The sequence below is a fragment of the Acinonyx jubatus genome, chromosome B1 (assembly GCF_027475565.1).
Source record: "Acinonyx jubatus isolate Ajub_Pintada_27869175 chromosome B1, VMU_Ajub_asm_v1.0, whole genome shotgun sequence".
In the NCBI taxonomy this organism is placed as follows: Eukaryota; Metazoa; Chordata; class Mammalia; order Carnivora; family Felidae; genus Acinonyx; species Acinonyx jubatus.
In genome coordinates, this window is record NC_069382.1 from 119,167,202 (window position 1) to 119,177,743 (window position 10,542).

The following is a 10,542-nucleotide window of genomic DNA, read 5'->3' on the forward strand; positions in this document are numbered from 1 at the left end:
TATTTAATCGCATTTAAAGCTTCTATTGACAAGACATCCCCCCCCCCCCGCCCCACTGCCAGGACCTTTGTTTATCCTACCCTTCATCTCAGAACCCCATCTTCACAAGATTTGCACTTACTATTTATAAAGCAGCTTAAAATTCACTTATCCTGTGTGTATCATTTAAAGAGAAAGCTTTTATTGTGTCATAGTTGATAACTAATATATTATACAATGAAGATATGAGCAGGCCCCTTATGCAAACTGCTTGGGTTCATCATTGGTGCGAGGGAATGAAATGAAGTCTGAGAAGATTTGCCTTAAAAGGAAGACTGCAAATAAAATCAGACAGCCTGGAGGACCCTATGGACCTGGACGACTTTAATCATAAAAGTAGTAGAGTTGTAATTAATTACTTTTAACAGGGGGTCTTTAACTGAGGGTAAAACCATGTTCATGTGAAAAACAAAAACAAGAAACCATTCTTACTATTCCCTGGCATAGTAGGGCAGCTTCCCTATCTGGTATAACATAAGAATCGCCTGGGTAGCATGTTAACAGAGGGCCAGAACCATCCCTGGAGATTCCTAATCAGATCTGAGTAGGGTCTGAAATCTGGGGTTAACAAGTCTCTCTGGGATTTGATGTGACTGGGCAAGTGAGGACACTACCCATGCTTCTGCTGCAGCCCAGTGTAGCATTTATCAGAAACCATCTTTCCTGCTGAACTGTACTCCAAAAATAACAAGAGTTCATAGAAAAAAACAGGATTAGAGGAGGGCATGCAAAACATGTGTGATGTAAGCACAGCACTCACAACGCCAGTAACAATTCTAATTAAACAAATAAACAAAAAGCTGCAAAAGTAAAAAAATAAAAGAAATAAAACAAAAATACTACAGTAAATACATGATTCTACCTTCAAAAAAGTGAAAGCTAGCTTAATGCAAGGGTGTGTGAGGAAGGATTAGACTGTCCGGTCACAGGACAAAAATCACAAAACAACATGGGAAAATAAATTCATATGTACTTCTAAGACAGAGCGTGTGGCCAAACTGATGCCAGAGGGAGCCCAGGAGGTGAATGGGCCCCATACATAGTACTGTATTCTTCTATGGCTTGCTGCCTCTCACGTGTTCGTGTAACTAACTTGCCCTCCGTTTTTGTTATTTGTTGACCACTGTGGTGAAATTGCTCATGCCCAGAACAAATTCCACATTGTACTGACATCTTCCCCCTATTTAACAATAGCTTTTGAAGCACTGTGTCTTATGGAAACACATGTTTTACAAGTAAAGGGATTAGATGGGGTGTGCTCAGGGCTACGGGAATGTAAGTTAAATTAGCCTTTCCAGAGGCATATGTAAATAAGGATAAAGAGATTTGAAATATTCACATTTTCTAACTCCGTGCCATCCCCAAGGACAGCACTGCCACTGTCCATGAAGGGAAGGGGCTGCCACCCTTCTCAGCACATAAATTTTGCACAGCCCTGCTTCTTCAGTGTGCTATCCTTCCATTCAAGTTCTAAGAGACCCCAGGCTAGCTGCAAAGGAGGCCGGGAAATCAAATATCTGGCGTATCTTTTGGCTTCTGGGGGGGGGGGGGGGGGCGGCCTTAGCCACAGAAAAGGGATTAAAGAGCTGAAGAAAAAAGAAAAGCCATATCTTTAAAGATATTCATTTTAGGGGCGCCTGGGTGGCTCAGTCGGTTAAGCGGCCGACTTCCGCTCAGGTCATGATCTCGGGGTCTGTGAGTTCGAGCCCCGCGTCGGGCTCTGTGCTGACAGCTCAGAGCCTGGAGCCTGTTTCGGATTCTGTGTCTCCCTCTCTCTGACCCTACCCCGTTCATGCTCTGTCTCTCTCTGTCTCAAAAATAAATAAACATTAAAAAAAAATTTTAAAGATATTCATTTTATAGAAGTAAAAATTGGAATGCTATCAAGTAACTTGTTAATTTATAAATATGATATGGCCATATACTCACAGGATGGGATTCCTACATCATTTTTTTTGTTTTTTCAGAACTTTAGTTTTTAATATGGAATTTATTGTCAAATTGGTTTGCATACAACACCCAGTGCTCATCCCAAAAGGTGCCCTCCTCAATACCCATCAGCCACCCTCCCCACCCTCCCACCCCCCCATCAACCCTCAGTTTGTTCTCAGTTTTTAAGAGTCTCTTATGCTTTGGCTCTCTCCCTCTCTCTCTTTTTTTTTTTTTTTCTTCCCCTCCCCCACGGTCTTCTGTTAAGTTTCTCAGTATCCACATAAGAATGAAAACATATGGTATCTGTCTTTCTCTGTATGACTTATTTCACTTAGCATAACTCTCCCCAGTTCCATCCACGTTGCTACAAAAGGCTATATTTCATTCTTTCTCATTGCCTAGTACCCCATTGTGTATATAAACCACAATGTCTTTATCCATTCATCAGTTAATGGACATTTAGGCTCTTTCCATAATTTGGCTATTGTTGAAAGTGCTGCTATAAACATTGGAGTACAAGTACCCCTATACATCAGCACTCCTGTATTCCTTGGGTAAATTCCTAGCAGTGCTACTGCTGGGTCATAGGCTAGATCTATTTTTAAGTTTTTTGAGGAACCTCCACATTGTTTTCCAGAGTGGCTGCACCAGTTTGCATTCCCACCAACAGTGCAAGAGGGTTCCCATTTCTCCACATCCTCTCCAGCATCTATAGTCTCCTGATTTGTTCATTTTAGCCACTCTGACTGGCGTGAGGTGGTATCTCGGTGTGGCTTTCATTTGTATTTCCCTGATGAGGAGTGATGTTGAGCATCTTTTCATGTGCCTGTTGGCCATCTATGTCTTCTTTAGAGAACTGTCTATTCATGTCTTCTGCCCATTTCTTCACTGAATTATTTGTTTTTTGGGTGTTGAGTTTGGTGAGTTCTTTATAGATTTTGGATACTAGCCTTTTGTCTGATATGTCATTTGCAAATATCTTTTCCCATTTCGTTGGTTGCTTTTTAGTTTTGTTGATTGTTTCCTTTGTAGTGCAGAAGTTTTTTTATCTTCATGAGGTCCCAATAGTTCATTTTTGCTTTTAATTCCCTTGCCTTTGGAGATGTGTCAAGTAAGAAATTGCTGCAGCTGAGGTCAGAGAGGTTTTTTCCCTGCTTTCTCCCCTAGGGTTTTGATGGTCTCCTGTCTCACATTCAGGTCCTTTATCCATTTTGAGTTTATTTTTGTGAATGGTGTAAGAAAGTGGTCTAGTTTCAACCTTCTGCATGTTGCTGTCCAGGTCTCCCAGCACCATTTGTTAAAGAGACTGTCTTTTTTCCATTGGATATTCTTTCCTGCTTTGTCAAAGATTAGCTGGCCATACTTTTGTGGGTCTAATTCTGGAGTCTCTACTCTATTCCATTGGTCTATGTGTCTGTTTTTGTGCCAATACCATGCTGTCTTGATGATTACCCTATATCATCATTTAAAATTTATTTTTCATAAACAATTTAATGATTTGGGAAATTCTTATCTGTATTTCCTATTATTATATCCTTATTTACTTTACAATTACAAAGAAAAAAGATTAGAAGGATACACACCAAAATGTTATCTGCATTTATCTCTGATTTATGCAATTATAGGTAATTTTTTCTTTTTTTTTTATATTTTTCTACGTTTTCCAAATATTCCAGTAAGTGTGTGTTTTCTAAAGTCAAGTTCATTTGAACCCACCAACAGAGAATGGATTGTAACACACAGCTTTAAAAAAAAAAAGAAGAAGAAGAATCAGGTAAACATAAGCATAATCCATCCTATCAGAATTTCTTTATAAAATGGTAGCTTAAATAAATTAATACATAACAAAATATTTATGTTTCTTTCATTGCGTGCATACTGTAAATGATCGTTCTGATTGATCATTCCTGATAAACTCACATCTAATCAATTGTTCTCATGGGTAAGGGCTTATTAGGGCCCAGTTTTTTAAACTGGGAGTTGTTGACTATTCAAAGATTACAAGTGCTTTTGTCTTTTCCTGGGCAGCCATGTCAGGCTTAAGGTAAAAGCTGAGATTTTCAAGGTCTGGTTGGGAGTTACTCCATTCCTACTTCCAGTAAAACTTATCATATAGTAAGAAGTATCATTTGAACACTTTTGTGTTAGATGCTGTACTAGACCATATTATGTATGTTACTTGTTACTTCTCAATCCAAAAAATAATTGCTCCCTTTTGCTAACGGGTAAACCTTGAAAAGATATTTAACTTGTTCAAGGTCTCACAGCCATTAAGTTGTAGAACCCAAATGCAAACCCATGTCAGTTTGGGGTTCAGCAGGGACAGGACAGTAACAGCCATTAAACACTAGAAAGTCCAGTTAGACCAAGGTTCAAACATAGAGGGGGCCAATGACAAACCCCAGGTTCTACAGTCAGGGAACACAGTGACTGCAGAGCCTGGAGTTCAATATTGGATGAAGATGGAAGCATCAAGGCAGGTCAGCAACAAGCCACAAGACTTCCATGGCCATGCATGGAAACCCTGGAGGTTTGCCACGGTGTGTGGGCTGGTACAGAGGTGGTGTGGGGCACATGGAAGGTCAGGCTGGCTGAGAGCCAGACACAGGGCAGTGAGTAGATCCCAGTTCTCCCAAAGTAGGTATTTTTTATAGCCCAGTTCCAGTCTGTGAAAGGATTTGAATTGGTATTGAAGACCCAGGGACATAGGCAGAACTATGGGAAGGAAGATGTACACATCCTGGAACCTGGGTCTAAATCCACACTTTATCACCGATCAACTGCGTGGCCTTGGGTGGGTTTCTTGTGAATAGTCTCCTTGTCAGTAAATGTAACACTAACACCTCATAGAGCTATCATGAGGATTTAATGACTTAAAATAGAAAGAGAGAGAGAGAGAACTTGGAACTGTGCACAGCACAAATTTAGCAATCTTTACTACTTGCTTTTAAGCGTGTCCTTGCAGTCTGATATGGGCCACACATACAGAGGGAATTCGTGAGAGAGTCTAAAGTTCATAGAGTCACCAAGGGGCTAAATTCCCTCCAAGTTCGCTCACCACCAGGTGCAAACACAACAGACTATTTTAGGATCCCACTCACCAAGTACCCCGCCAGCCATACTCTCAAGGGTTCAAGGATTGGCAGGAAGAAGCCCACAGGTGGCAGACCTTTAGAGCTCTCTACTGAGTAGACCACAGATTGGCAGATTCTCCAAGCAACAGACCAGTTGTCTTGACCTTGATTTAAGGCAAGATTCTAGAATGCATTATTAAAGTAACTGTTATCATTCAGATGGGGAAAAAGTGTGCACGATAAGACTAGCCTACATTCATTACTGTTCAGTTGTAACACACTAACAATGTATTTCCACGACTGACTCCCCAGAGCCTAAATTTAAATAAAGAAATATGATAACTGACTTCAAATATTTGACACACTGTTCGCGTGTGTGCATATGTGTGTGTGTAAAAATTACATTTGTTTGACACGACCCTAAGATCCAAGGAATTAAAGCTACTGGAAAACGGACCTTGTTTCAATAACAACAAAAAACTTTCTAACAGTGTAAACCAGAAACAGCAGACTGCCCACCAACGGGTCAAATTTAACGCTTGTGCAATCTTTTGTTTGGTTCGCATATAGGCATAGTATGTGCTGCTGTGTATGCTGTGTTTTCACAATTTGTGAAGTTGTGCAAAATAGCCCTGAAACTTTCACATTAAAATCCAGGTTTCCGTCTTTCCGAGAAATCCCACAACGTGCCGCAAGGACTGCATTCCCTTAGAGTAATAACACACCGTTGCTGCAAGGAAGCTTCTTCCTGCAGATGAGTATATGCATCACAGTGGGCCACTGTCCCCACCTGACCCGTCACCAGTTTCACCTGACCCTATCACCTGCCTGGAGGGCATTTCAGTTATGATCTTAAATGTTCTTAATAAATGCAGAAAGAGGTCCCATTTCTCTGATTCTCTGATATCCTGAGTCTAAAAGTCACTCAACAATCTCCATGCTTTGTTGTTCTTAGCTATTTATGAGGTTAACAGGCCCTGTGTGTCCTTTTCAATAAGAATCTAACACCATTCTTTGCTTTAAACATACGTCTTACTTGGTAGCTCTTTGGCCAGCAGCTGCAAGGCTGTTCTTTCTCAAATTTCAAAGCAACTAAAGAAAAAGGACAGGAAATTCAAGTACTTCACAGAACTTTTGGATGCTCTCCTGTGACTGATAAATGCATGCTAAAGGGTAAATTGCTACAACTGTCTATTTTTATGTGACCTGTGTCACATTACTTCAGTACAGGCTCTGAGTAAATATATTGAGTTTTCTGATATTCAGACTACATCAAGACATGTTCCTTGTACTTTGCAAATTTTATTGATTTATATTCCTGAGAAGATAAAAATCATGAAAAGAACAGAGTTCAGTTAATGCGTTAAGGCAGTCTGCTATTATCATAAATGAGAAAAAAATAGAATCCGGGTAGCACTGCTCAAAATAAAGTGTTGATTTTAAAAATAATGATAATAACCAAAAACAAAACAAAAAAAGCAACCTTAATAGTGTTTCTGGACATTACGTAAAGAAAATAAAGCTGGTTTTGCAAAAGCTGAAACTGTTGGCTAGCACTTGGTTGTAGTAACATGTGGGCAGTTATGTTTCTAAATATAATATAAATTAATCCTCTTGGTCATTAGGTATCATGCAGTCTTACCGTCCTCAAAACTCAGAAATGAGAAAATCCTCAGGGAAATTCTCAGCAGAAATGTTAGTGTGTCTGATTACATTAAGTAAAATACTCATTTCTGTGATTAATATACAATAAGAATGTATATAATAAAATATGCCTTAATGGAAAGCAAGTACCTAATGTTTTTAAAAATGAAAAAACTTCTAAAATGTTTTCTTGCTTAAAAATGTCCAGAAGCATCTAACACCAAAGGTAACGTATTTTTGTTTCTATTATTTAAAAAATAAACTTGAATACTACTGAAAACCTTTAGAAAATGGAATATTTGGGGAGATTTATAGGATTTCCTGATCAGGAAAAAGAATACTTAAAGACCTCTGACTACCTGTTCCTGAAATATTTCCAACTCCATTTTTTTAAAATTTCTCTTTATTTTGTTTATTGATTTATTTTTGAGAGAGACACAGAAAGCACACATGAGCAGGGGAGGGGCAGAGAGAGAGGAAGAGAGAGAATCCCAAACTGGCTCCACACTGTCAGTGCAGAGCCTGACGCAAGGCTTGATCTCACAAACTGTGGGATGATCCACCTGAGCCGAAATCAAGAGTTGGACATTTAATTGACTGAGACACTCAGGTGCCCCCCAACTCCATTTCTTTTTTTTTTTTTAATGTTTATTTATTTTTGAGAGAGAGAAAGAGAGAGACAGAGCATGAGTGGGGGAGGGGTAGAGAAAGCGGGAGACACAGAATCCGAAGCAGGCTCCAGGCTCTGAGCTGTCAGCACAGAGCCGGAAGCAGGGCTCAAAACCGTCTGAGCCTCCCATGTGCCCCATCCAACTCTATTTCAAATGAATAAATTCTGCAAAAATATTTGATCCAACTATCTTTGATTCAAAGGCATTGCTGACATGGTTAGTCCTCTGTGAGTTTAAACTATTTTAAGTAAAATTGAGGGGCGCCTGGGTGGCTCAGTAGGTTAAGCATCTGACTTCAGCTCAGGTCATGATCTCACACTCTGTGAGTTTGAGCCCCACGTCAGGCTCTATGCTGACAGCTTAGAGCCTGGAGCCTGCTTCGGATTCTATGCCTCCCTCTCTCTCTGCCCCTCCCCTGCTCATGCTCTCTCTCTCTCTCTCTCTCTCTCTCTGTCAAAAATAAATAAACATTAAAAAAATTCTTTTTAACTATTTTAAGGAAAATTGAGCAAACTTAAAAATGACAACAACCTGGACCGTTGTCTCCACTTTCTCCTCTATACATGTGTGTGAGGTCTGTCATATGGGCTCATGAAGTAAGAACTGTCTGTTGGGTGACAGGGTAGGGCCTAGGGAGCAAAAGGTAGAGTCTTGCATATAGACAACTGAGTTAAAATTTACCAGGACAAAAATGAATAAACGTGTTGCAGGCAGAAGTGACAGTTTGTGGAGAATTATGATGAAGAACACTGGGTATTTGGAGAAAATCAGAGTTTTTTGTGCCTAGAATGTAGGTTATAACTGAATAATACGGTGCTAGGAAAAGCATATCTTTGAAACCATACAGGTCTCAGTTTAAATCCTGATTCAGGTATTAATAAAATCTTCTTTTAGGTTAAAAAAAAAAAAATTTCTCATGGCAGTAGGGGACTGATCTGACTTAACAAAAATTTGCCGGAAAAAGTACTTGGTAATCATGTCTGTTCTGTGCTCTGCATTCTGAGGGAAACATTGGCAAGCCCTAGAGATTAAGAGAAAAGTTGTTTAATTTGAAGAAAGGACTATCTTTGAATATTTGAAGGACTTTCATACAAAAAATAAGAACAATTATGTGATCTTTCTGAGAATGGTAGATTTTATGAAAGGACATCTCCTTTGGACCAACAGAGCACCATGTAGCCACTGGATCTGCCTGAGAATGCTTTTCAAACACATGAGCCTTTTCTCTCTAGGAGGACAGGCTGGGGTACTGCTTAGCATAGAGGCTGTGAATGGAATGCCTGTAGCAGGCACTGGACTCCCTTTGGCTTTTAAGATCCTCTCAAACTCTAAGAAATCCCTATCAAAATAGCACCAGCGTTCTTCACAGAGTTAGAAAAAATAATCCTAAAATTTGTGTGGAACCAGAAAAGATCCCAAATGGCCAAAGCAATCCTGAAAAAGAAAACCAAAACTGGAGGCATCACAGTCTCAAACTTCAAAATATTTTACAAAGCTGTAATCATCAAAACAGTTTGGTACTGGCACAAAAACAGACACTCAGATCAATGGATCAGAATCGAGGACCCAGAAATGGACCCACAAACATATGACCACCTGATCTTTGACAAAGCAGGAAAAAGTAGCCAATGGAGAAAAGACCATCTCTTCAGCCAATGGTGTTGGGAAAACTGGACAGCGACATGCAGAAGAATGAACCTGGACAGCTTTCTTACACAACATACAAAATAAGCTCAAAATAGATGAAAGACCTAAACATAAGACAGGAAGCCATCAAAATCCTAAAGGAGAAAATAGGCAACATATAATCCAGTGAAGAAATGGGCAATAGACATGAACAGACACTTTTCCAAAAAAGACATATACATGGCTAACAGACATATGAAAAAAATTCTCAATATCACACATTATCAGGGAAATACAAATCAAAACCACAATGAGATACCACTTCACACTTGTCAGAATGGCTAACATTAATGATTCAGGAACAACAGACATTGGCGAGGGTGCAGAGAAAGGAGAACTCTTTTGCACTGCTGGTGGGAATGTAAACTGGTACAGCCACTCTGGAAGACGGTATGGAGGTTCCTCAAAAAATTAAAAATAGAACTACCCTACAACCCAGCAATTTCACTACTAGGTATTTATCCAAAGGATACAGAAGTGCTGATTCGAAGGAGCACCTGCACCCCAATGTTTATAGCATCACTATTGACAATAGCCAAAGTAGAGAAAGAGCCCAAATGTCCATCAGCCGACGAATGGATAAAGAAGATGTGGCATAGATATACAATGGAATATTCCTCGGTAATCAAAAAGAATGAAATCTTGCCATTTGCAACAACGTGGATGGAATTAGAGTGTATTATACTAAGCAAAAAAGTCAGTCAGAGAAAGACAAATATCATATGATTTCACTCATATGTGGAATTTAAGAAATAAAACAGATTGGAGCACCTGGGTGGCTCAGTCGGTTGAGCGTCCGACTTCAGTTTAGGTCATGATGTCACGGTCCATGAGTTCAAGCCCCACAATGGGCTCCTTGCTGACAGCTCAGAGCCTGGAGCCTGCTTCAGATTCTGTGCCTCCCTCACTCTCTGCCCCTCTTGTTGTTCATGCTCTGTTTCTCTCTGTCTCAAAAATAAGCATAAAAAAAAAAAAGAAAGAAAGAAAGAAAACAGACAAACATAGGGGAAGGGGAGCAAAAATAATATAAAAAAACAGAGAGGGAAACAAACCATAAGAGAATTTATATAGAATATATATATATATATATATGAAAATAAAGAAAGGAAGGAAGAAAGAAAAGAAAAGAAATACATAAGGCAAGCAGGGTGCCTTACAGGAGCAAGTGCCGTTTTGGAGGTTTTGCCTTTGGCTGCTTCATTCAATCACCCAGCAGTCTTATGGGGTAGAAATTGCTATCTCCCTTCAAAGGAGGGAACTGAGGTTTAACGCAGTTAAGCAACTTGCTAGTGGTCAAAGAGCCAAGAGAACTGGCTTTGAACTTGTGTTCTGATTCTGAGATCAGTGCTTTTTAGGTTATGCATATTCTCTCCTTCCCCTTAGCAGAAGCAAAATGGCATTCAGAACAAAAGCCCTGTTTTCAAAACGTTTAAGGAAATAGGTGGCTCCTTCCTGCACTGTTTCTCTCTTTGGCTCAGGCCCCTGGAACCCGCCAG